This window comes from Urocitellus parryii, chromosome 3, assembly GCF_045843805.1.
Source record: "Urocitellus parryii isolate mUroPar1 chromosome 3, mUroPar1.hap1, whole genome shotgun sequence".
Taxonomy (NCBI): domain Eukaryota; kingdom Metazoa; phylum Chordata; class Mammalia; order Rodentia; family Sciuridae; genus Urocitellus; species Urocitellus parryii.
The window spans coordinates 126,770,522-126,780,908 of NC_135533.1; the positions used below are offsets into that span (position 1 = coordinate 126,770,522).

At 44.3% G+C, this 10,387-nt stretch overlaps 1 pseudogene; it reads left to right on the forward strand.

Annotated features, from left to right (window-relative positions):
- The first annotated feature begins 7,410 nt into the window (after positions 1-7,410).
- LOC144254018 (mesoderm-specific transcript homolog protein pseudogene) lies at positions 7,411-8,559 on the forward strand (annotated as a pseudogene).
- Positions 8,560-10,387: the final 1,828 nt, after the last annotated feature.

Sequence of the window (10,387 nt, forward strand, 5' to 3'; positions counted from 1 at the left end):
CCTAATTCACTTTCAAAAGAAAATGTTTACTGAAATGATCTCTAAAACTTTCAATAATTGCTTGATTTCACCTTCCAATTAAAGCATTCCTAAAAAGAGCAACTTGCAGCATTTTTTTTTTGACTCAAAGAATAAATTGATTTTAAAGAGTAGTAACTGTGTATGCTTTAAAAGCGATTTTGGTTGATTTAGCAGTAAAGATTATTTCAAAATGATGCAGATCTTGGTGCTGAGTATTCAGAGTAAAGAATCATGACATTAAAAATTAACGTATGCTCAGAGAGTGATGCAAAGATAGGAAAGCTGTTGAGAAGATGGTTCCATCATCCCCTCTACCCCATAACCCTCCATGTATGGCCTCCACATTCATGCACAGAGGTGGACAGTCCCTATGACATATCTGAGGGCCCCAGGAAAGCACAGCAGGAAAGGGGGTTTTATGGCCTAAAACTATCAATTCATCCAATTTACCCTCTATTTGCAATTTAGTTCTAGAGGACATTTTGCATTAAAGCTGCACGTATTAAACAGACATTAGAAAATAACTCAATTGTAGACTAACACTTTACAGTAAGAATTTATAGTTTTATTGAGAATATCTGTTGCTCATTTTCTAAAATATCATTCTGTTACCACTGTTGGCTGGTTATGAGTCCTTGCTTCCCCAAAGTTGAAGAATAACACCAGAGAAACACACTGAGGCAAGGTCAGAGTAGAAATTAGAAGTTTATTAAAGGACAGCAGAAAAGACTTCTCCCAGAGGAAGAAGGGGACCCAAGAGGTGGAATCCCTGAAAGTGCAGTTGTTTCCCTTTTTTATAGTTCTTTCAGTGATGGAATGTAGGTTGGAAGGTCAGAGGGGTGGGACACAGGTGGGCCAAACAAGTAATCTGGGCTGGAAGGACTTCATTAACATTTCTTTGGGATGGGCTATCTTCATATCTGCTGGGGCTGCTTCATTAACATTTCTTTGGGATGGACTTTGGGCCTAGGACATTTCTGGGGACTTCACTAACATTCCATGAGTTGTCCTGCATTTCCGGAATTCATTCTCAGCAGGGCCTCCATTTTAGATTTCACTCAATATTAGACCCAATTTACCTAACTACACTGACTACATAATTTTAAATTTGGCTTCAATTCCATCAGTATTAGCTAGAAAATACTTACCACAGGTGCATGATGAAAGATACAAGATCTGGTAATTTCATATTTTCAGCAAGAAATCATTTTTTCCATTTTTTAAAAAATGTTCTTAACCACTGCCCATGTCCAATACTGTTAAAGAATTCAATTCCAAGTTTAAAAAATAAAATCCTCACAGTTTCCCTTTCTTCAATTAGCAACACAGAAAGTGGAGGCTTATATTCATAGGAAAACAGCTTTATTCATTTTTCAGCTTAGCTTTTTCTACTAAAAGAGGTCACATTGATGATGTTCATTTATTTTTTCTCAGCATCATCTTGTGAGATAGAAAAATGCAGATCACTGTTTTCATCTCACAGACAATGACATGCTCCTGAAAAACCAGCCTCTATCTCAGAGCAAAGCCTGTCCAAGGAAGGGACATGACCTTTGTCCTTGGAAAGACCCACAGAGCACTCCTAGGCACATTCCCACCCTGCTAAGTTGTTTATCTACAAATAACAGGAGAGATCTGCTGCACCAGGTGTCCCTGACTCAGTCAGGCTAGGTGGAGATCCATAGCAACCCCCTAGCAGCCACCAATCAGCATGAGACAGGGAAATACCTGGGATGCCAGATGACCCTCCCAGTAGTTTATGGTGGTTGATAACATATTGGGAAACCATGTAGTTCAGCACGTACACCCCTCTTGGCTCAAACCAATCAGTTCAAACCAATACCCCTTTTGTTCTGACCAATCACCCCTACCCAACTTGTTCCCGCCAGTGAATGTGCTAATCATGTTTTAAAGTTGTTATTTGATTTTCCCGAGGTGTGTGATGATTTGCTATGATGTATGTGAAGTCCCTGCCCTCTCCAAAGAATGTATAAAAATGCTGCAAACCCTGGGCTCAGGGCCTCTCAGTGTCACCAGTTGCTGTGTGTGCACGCGGAGGACCGAGCTAGCTTGAAATAAACACCTCTTTGCTGCTTACATCGATCTTGGGTCTCTAGTGGTCTTTGGGGGGTCCTGAATTCGAGTATAACACTGGTGTAAGGATCCAGCGAATCGTTGGAGAAAGAGACCACAAGAGACCAGCTTCATGCAATGGGCAGGAGGGAGTTTATTGAAGAGGATCCTAATTCAGCGCGCTGAGGCTCAAGGCTCACTCAGGAAGGGAGAGCGGCCCAGAGCCCAGAGCAGAGGTCAAGCAGAGCTTAAGTACACTTTCTGGAGAGGGCAGTGGGATTTGCATACATCAGAACAAATCATCATGAGGCGCAGGAAAATTGAACAACAACTCTGAGATGTGATTAGCACATTCATTGGCGGGAACAGGTCAGCCGGGGGTGATTGGTCACTCCTAAGCGGGGGGGGGGGGGGGGGGGGGGGGGGGGTACACATTCAAACTGATTGGTTAGGGCCCTGTGACAAACTGCACAGGGCCCTAGGCTAAATGGCCAGTAGGGCGTTGTGTTAACTATCTCAGGAATTTCAGGTTCTGGGTGTAACAGAGGAACTTAATAACACCTAATCTTTTACATTTTAATTCAAGCTTTCCAGCTTAGAAACTTTACCCTTTCACTTTGAGAGGTCAGGGCTCCTGCCTGTGCTACCCATACACCAAATGGCCTCAGAGAAGCTTCCACTCCCCAATCTTTCAGTCCTCACCTTCAGCCACCTGAGCCATCATGACATTCCTGAAGGGCATTCATTTCCCTTGAGTCTAAGGAGCTTTGGAAATGTGAATGGATGCCACAGCCCTCATTCCTTGGGCAGCTGAGTGCCTCTAATGTCTTCTCATCTCTGTGGCTACACATCAGGTACTATAGCTCCTTCTCAAAAACAGGATCCTCCTAACTTGAGAGGCTCCAGTAAAGCCCAGGACACAGAGTTGTCTTGGTGTTTCCTCCTGCTGCAGATATTAGCCTCCACTCAAAGTCTCACTGGACACCTCTTGGTGACCGTCACGGCTCCCCAGAGAAGTGACGCAAATGCTGGCTGTGGACAGGAGGGCAAAAGAGACCTCTGTGCGGGGCTTCCTGGTCCTCCAAGAAGGGGCAGCAGACACCAGATCCTCCTCATTCCACCTCCATGTTGGTTTTGGGAATCAAGGTTGGAGGGAAAGCTCAGACCCAGCAGGTGAAAGACCCTAGCCCAGTTAGCCCAGTTACCTAAGGCCAAGATATGAAACCAAGATACCAGGCATGTCATAAACAGGCTCAGGCGCTGGATGTGCTTTCCACATAACCGGTTGAGAAAAAAACAGCACCTGCATCCTGGGGCATGCATGAATAAACAGGAACAGATAAGCAGGAACAGAAAGAATGGAATGCAGACCTGGGGTTTTTCAGGAACATAAAGTGAAAAACAACCTTACCCCCTAGGTAACCTATATGCTAGATTTAAAGAAACCAATAAGAACCTGGCTGCTTCCCGCGTGCGCCAAACCTGTCCTAAACCCTATAAAAATCTCTGTATCCCCAAGCCCGGTGTGCCAGTTCACAGAAGCTCTGGCTGAGGTTCTGCTGGGCACCCGCAGGCGCCTGTGTCTCAATAAACCACCTCTTGCTTTTGCAGCCAGTGTTTCGTGTGATTCTCCTTGGACAGGGAAACGGAGGGTCTTTCACAGGGAGCAATGAGACTGCAGGCCCTGGCCTGTCTGCTCCTGGGCAAGAAGCCTGCCTAGGGGGTCACATGGCTGCTTGGGGTGGACATGGAACCAGCGAGCTGAGCACACTCCAGGCCCAACCCCTCCCTTTCCTGGTATTTCACAGAAGCCATGGGCCCAAACCTGCAAAACAGTGACCAAGTCTAAAGTCATTATGTCATTGTGAGAGTGAAGAGAGCTAATTCTTGCAAAATGTCACTGATAGCATTCCAGGTTGAGGAAAATATCAAGACCTTCCCTGTCCCCTGCCTGTAGTCACATTTGAATGTCCCAGACAAAACATCTATGGATTGCTGGCTTCTTGTGGGACTGGCTGACTCAGGGGAATTCAGTGATCTCACTTATCTCCAGGTGCACATCCTCTGGGGGTCTGGCCTGTCCTTGGGGGGATGAAGCCAGGCTAAGTCCCAAGGGCTGTTAGAGTGTGTCTTCTGTGTTCTATTTGCTGGTATTTAAAGAGGCCCACTGGAAGCAAAAGCTTTGGAGCCTCAGTGGTGGAGAATGTGCTCTGCCGGGACTTCCCAGTTGGGACCCTGAGAAGAAGGTTGTGCAGCTACCTGGCTTCAGGAATTGGTGCTTCACAACCTGGTGGGGGTATTCTCTTCCCCCTCTCCTTCCACTGTGTTTTCATGTTATTGCTGAAGTCAACGCTGCTGTGTATAAGAAGAAAGCCTTTACTGCCTAACTCAGCAGGTTCAATGTCACAGACATCCTAGAGCAGGCCCATGGGCACTCCCCACGTTGGCTCACAGCCCTCATTGGAGGCTCTGCTCACACAGCCTGGCTCTGTTCTCTCCCACTCCTATTATTATTATGGTTCTTTTTGATCTGAGGAGCTTCCTAACAGGGAAGATGGGCAGGGTGGCCATCAGCCCAGCCAGGCACTCTCGGATTCCAACTCTAGAAGCTAGGGACTTTATTTATACAGATAAGCTCCTTACCCTCTCATTCAGTCTTTGTTCCCAAGACTGGGGAACAAAGGTGGCCACACACACACCACCATTTGCATTTCTATTCTGTCTGGAAAACCAGAACCTCAGCCCCTAGGCCATCCTGTTCTGCACTCTGGCTAAGCCCACACACTGAGGAATCTGCTGACTCAAACACTCCATTTCTTGAGCCCACAACCATTTCTAAAGTCAAGTGTGTGTGTTGGGGGTGTGGCACCGATCACTTAATTCTTTGTGGTGCTTAGAGAAGTTTTATCTTTATTTTCTCCTCCCCCCTTTGGAGTGTTTGCAATGGGCTCTCATCAGTCTCTGAAATACGAGTTGTGGAAATACCGTTATAAAAAGTAAGTATCTGATGCTGAAAAATTTTTAGGACAATGCTGGGGAGAAAGAAATTACAGGTTCACTTCTAGAATAACCTCTAAAGCAATGAGCCACCTGCTGTTCAAGTGGGGGTGCCATCATAGTTTCACAGGTCAGCAAGGAGGTCACGTGCCACACCAGCCTGCATACCCCTTCAGCTTTGGAGACCACACCTGCATGGGCTCCTTTCCCTCTCCTAGTGGAAGAGGACTTAGCCTGGGTATTGGAGAGGGTGCAGGACTGATATATCACCTCCACCCAACCTGTTCCCACCAGTGAATGTGCTAATCATGTTTTAGAGTTGTTATTTGATTTTCCCGCCGTATGTGATGATTTGCTAAGGGATGCTATGATGTATGTACAGTCCCTGCCCTCTCCAAAGAATGTATATAAACTCTGCTCAAGTTGTTCTCGGGGCTCTTTGTTCTCTGCTCCTCTGGAGTGAGCTCTGAGCCCCAGCATGCTGGATCCCTAATAAACCCTTTGCTGTTGTATGAGACGGTCTCTTGGTGGTCTTTTCCTCCGACGTTCGCCTGACCTTTTCATCTGGAGGCCCCGAGTGAGATCTGTCAGCGGCGGATGAAAGACCCCAACGGGCTACTCTCGGGGTAAGTAAGGCGCCTTTTTCTGGTTTCGAGTTTCAGGTTAGGGCTTGGCAAAGTGGCTGTCAATGAAGATCGTGAGCTCTCTCCGATGGTGGCTAACAGACGTGTCACAGAGCCACAGACCACGTCCCTGGGGGACGCTCCAGAGGACTCGGGAAATCGAGGAACAGTAGTTTCCTCAACTCCACAGTATTTTGCTTCAGGATTTGGTTTGCCAGCCCATCAGGTTTTGCCAGCTACTCAGTTCTGTTCATCGTCCCGTGTTGAGTTTACTGTCTAGCCCATCAGGTTTTGCCAGTTACTCAGTTCTAATCTTTGTCTTGGACTCGTGTTAAACGTTTACTGTTTGTCTTTGTCTGTTTTGCATTTGTGTCGTCACTGTCCCTGTTTGAGTATCCCCCATTATGGGACAAAGCACTTCCACGCCTCTGTCCCTAACCCTTGATCATTGGACTGATGTCCACTCAAGGGCCTAAAATCTTTCTTTTTCAGTAAAATACCAGACCTTGCAGACTCTCTGTACTTCAGAATGGCCCACCCTCAGAGTTGGATGGCCCCCAGAAGGATCCTTCCACTTCCCTCTAATCCGAAAAGTCAGAAATATTGCCTTTCAGCCGGGGCCACGTGGCCACCCAGATTAACAGCCATATATCTTAACCTGGCAGAACCTCTGCGAATCTCCTGCTGCATGGGTGAAGCCTTTCCTTGTCCCTGCCTCCACTCCTACCCCTTCCCCCACGATCCTATCAATCAAACCCTCTGCCCCTCCCCCTCTTCCCTCTATTCTCCCTGAATCAACTTTAGCTAAATTTTAGCCTAAATTGTCCCTTTATACTTCTCCTATAAGGGACCAAAAGTCAGTAGAACCACCAGCTTTTCTGTTCTCATCTTTTACATCCGTTTTAGCTGTGTTTTAAAGAACTTTGATAAACTTTACTCCCCTTTGTTAAGCGAGATTAGGGAAGCAGTGTTTTCTTTTCTTCCCATAGTTGGCTTGAGTGCACCCACTGCAGAGGGAAATGCCTGCTGGGGATCTAAGAACTTTGATATCTTGCTTTAACTTTTCTCAAAACCCTGTCCTCATTATTAAATTGGCATTAATTGGCTTTTGGGATGGGAACCGAACTTTCAGTCATAAATTTTGGCACCCCAGAGGGGACTTTAGAGGAGTCCCCACTCTGCCTTCTTGGGGAAGTCTAGCACTCAAAACAACTGCAAGCAGAGGATTAACTTTTGGGGAGCTGACTACTGAAAAGTTAGGAGATATAGAGAGTGCCTTCTGCCTGGGGTCAGACCAAACCAGAGGAACTAATCCTATAAGTAAATGGTGGGACTAAGGGACTCCCAGCATCTACCAAAGCCATTTTGCTTTGGGGAACTCCCTCTTTCTTACCTGCACTTTAAGGATTTCTCCACCTCTGTCTACTTAAAAAAAGGGACAATGAAGGCAGTAATGTGTTGATATTATAGATTGTTCTTGGGGATGATCTTGGCTGAATGTGTATCTAAAAGATTTTTTATTGTAACAATATGGTATCTAAATGAGTTTGAAGCATTGCACAATCTTGCAGTTAAAAGTTGCGGTTAGGTAATTGTTTAGTTTGTGATTTCAGATAATTCATGCCAGAGAACTTAAATACTTAGGATAGAAAATTAAAAGAGGCATGCGCGCCCGGTCCCCCAAACATGGAGTCCTGTAGCCCAGGTCTTACCTGAGTCAGGATGAGGGAGTGGTGGGTCCAGGTGGGGCTACTGGCCGTGCCCCTGCTGGCCGCGTACCTGCACATCCCACCCCCTCAGCTCTCTCCTGCGCTGCACTCATGGAAGACTTCTGGCAAGTTTTTCACCTACAAGGGACTGCGCATCTTCTACCAGGACTCTGTGGGTGTGGTTGGCAGTCCTGAGATAGTTGTGCTTTTACATGGCTTTCCAACTTCCAGCTATGACTGGTACAAGATTTGGGAAGGTCTGACCCTGAGGTTTCATCGAGTGATTGCCCTTGACTTCTTAGGCTTTGGCTTCAGTGACAAACCGAGACCACACCACTATTCCATATTTGAGCAGGCCAGCATCGTGGAGGCGCTTTTGCGCCATCTAGGACTCCAGAACCGTAGGATCAACCTGTTGTCTCATGACTATGGAGACATTGTTGCTCAGGAGCTGCTGTATAGGTACAAGCAAAATCGATCTGGCCGGCTTACTATAAAGAGTCTCTGTCTGTCAAATGGAGGTATCTTTCCTGAGACTCACCGACCTCTCCTTCTCCAAAAGCTACTTAAAGATGGAGGTGTGCTGTCACCCATCCTCACGAGGTTGATGAACTTCTTTGTATTTTCTCGAGGTCTTACTCCCGTCTTTGGACCATACACTCGACCCTCCGAGAGTGAGCTGTGGGATATGTGGGCAGGGATCCGAAACAATGATGGGAACTTGGTGATTGACAGTCTCTTACAGTACATTAATCAGAGGAAGAAGTTTAGAAGACGCTGGGTGGGAGCTCTTGCCTCTGTAACTATTCCCATTCATTTTATCTATGGGCCATTGGATCCTATAAATCCCTATCCAGAGTTTTGGAGCTGTACAGGAAAACGCTGCCGTGGTCCACAGTGTCGATTCTGGATGACCACATTAGCCACTACCCACAGCTAGAGGATCCCATGGGCTTCTTGAATGCATATATGGGCTTCATCAACTCCTTCTGAGCTGGAAAGAGTAGCTTCCCTGTATTATCTCCCCCACTCCCGTATCTGTTGTGTATTCCACTTAGGAAGAAATGCCCAAAAGAGGTCCTGGCAATCAAACACTGTTTTCTTACAAAAGTCCACTTTACTCACATTGATGGATCAGAGTATAGAAAAAAGGCAGCAGAAACTCTGCCCACCTCATTCCTTTGACATCTGATGAAGTATATAGACTTGTCTTTGTGTTATTAGGAAATTCTGATGAGCATGACTTCTCATGGATGCATAGAGACAGGCATTAGACATTCTTTTGCTTAGAAGACTTTTTAACACTTCTGTGGAACTTTCCTGAAGTATCTAAAAGTGCTAATTTCTGGCCCAACCCGAATTGGAATTCCACAGTAGAGAATGAGGAGTGGGGCCTGTTATCTCTCCTTGAACGGCTTGAAGGGTACATGGTTTTTAAAGTTCTCTAGGCAACATAGTTTAAGTGAGAGTGAATATCCCTTGTCATACTTTGGATTAGTTTCATCAGCTGCTTCAAATTATAGACTTTTTGTTAAAATATTTGTGTTAGTAATGCAGTATTTTAAAGTATGGTATAAGAGTGTGATATGCCTAAACATTGTATATAGTTTATAAGGACACTAAAATGGCAGACCTTAACTCTGCCAAAGTAGTGAACCTTATTAAATGTGTAATTTCTGAGTAAACTAAATCCAAATTTTTACAGAATTTCCTAAAATCACAGACACTAAGAACCAATTGCATCTGTGCCAGAGATTTACTGTTATTAGCTGGAAAGATAAATTCTAACAGCAAATAATAGTCTAACTACTCATACCTCAGTGCTTAAAAGCATGTCCCTCCTGGGCTGAAGTGTAGGGAGGGGACCCTTGTATACTCGAGTTACCTTGCTGAAGTACACTGACTCCTCTGGTGATGGTGGCTTAGCTTTCCATTGGCTCTCCCAGAGAGGGTTTCTCATGCAGCTGAGCAGTTCCTGTACTTAGCCGACAGGATAGTTCCCAGACACTTTAAGAACAAATTCTCAAAGACCTATAAGCAAATGGTGCTGAATAGTTTTTTTTAAGCCACAGTTTCACTGTCTTAGTCAAAGTAGGATTATTAAGTGATTAATTTTAAATTCGTTTTTTAAAAATTAGGAACTTCAAGTATAACAACTTTGAAACTGGAATAAGTGTTTATTTTCTATTAATAAAAATGAATTGTGACAAAAAAAAAATTTAAAAGAACTCTACTTCCAAGTTGGCATGTAACTACCAATCATTCAGTTTTATTTTTTCATCAATTTTGAACTGGGTAGCCTGAAAAGATTTCACTAGGTGTACCAGTGCATTAACTTGGGCAAGGATAGTAAATTATGATATGGTATCTGTTCCCCTCAGTGTGTAAGATTTAGGAAAAAATGTTGAATTGGAACGTTGGCCTGGCTTATTGAAATAACATTGAATAGCAACAGTCTTAAATTTTTAAAGCTTAATTTTGGATATACATGGTACTGTGTGGTTCTCTTTTAAAATTTTTTCAGGTGATTTAATGTAACTTAATACTACTTTAGGAACTTCAGAACAAAGAAAGTAGCTTAATGATCCTAAAGAAATTTCTTCTGATAGTAGAGATCCTATTTTCAGTTTTGTGTGAGCAAGTTTTTCTAGTGTAGGGAGATATAAAGATGAAATTTTAAAAATTACATCTTAAACTTGTATCATAATTTTCAACATCCAAACCTGGAAATTGTGACTTATGGTTAAAATGCCTTAGGCATGAGGTTTCTGCTCAGAATTCCAGTTTTCCCAGTTTCTTCCAGACCTCAGCCAGGACTTAAGTTGATATGCAAATAGAAGAAGCATGGAGCACTCAGTAGGAGACAGATCTGAGGCCCAAGGAAAAAAAAGAGTAAAAGTGTCTTTTTATGGTAACTCAAACTAGATTAAACCAAAGAGTAAATTGTATGGCATTTACTAATTA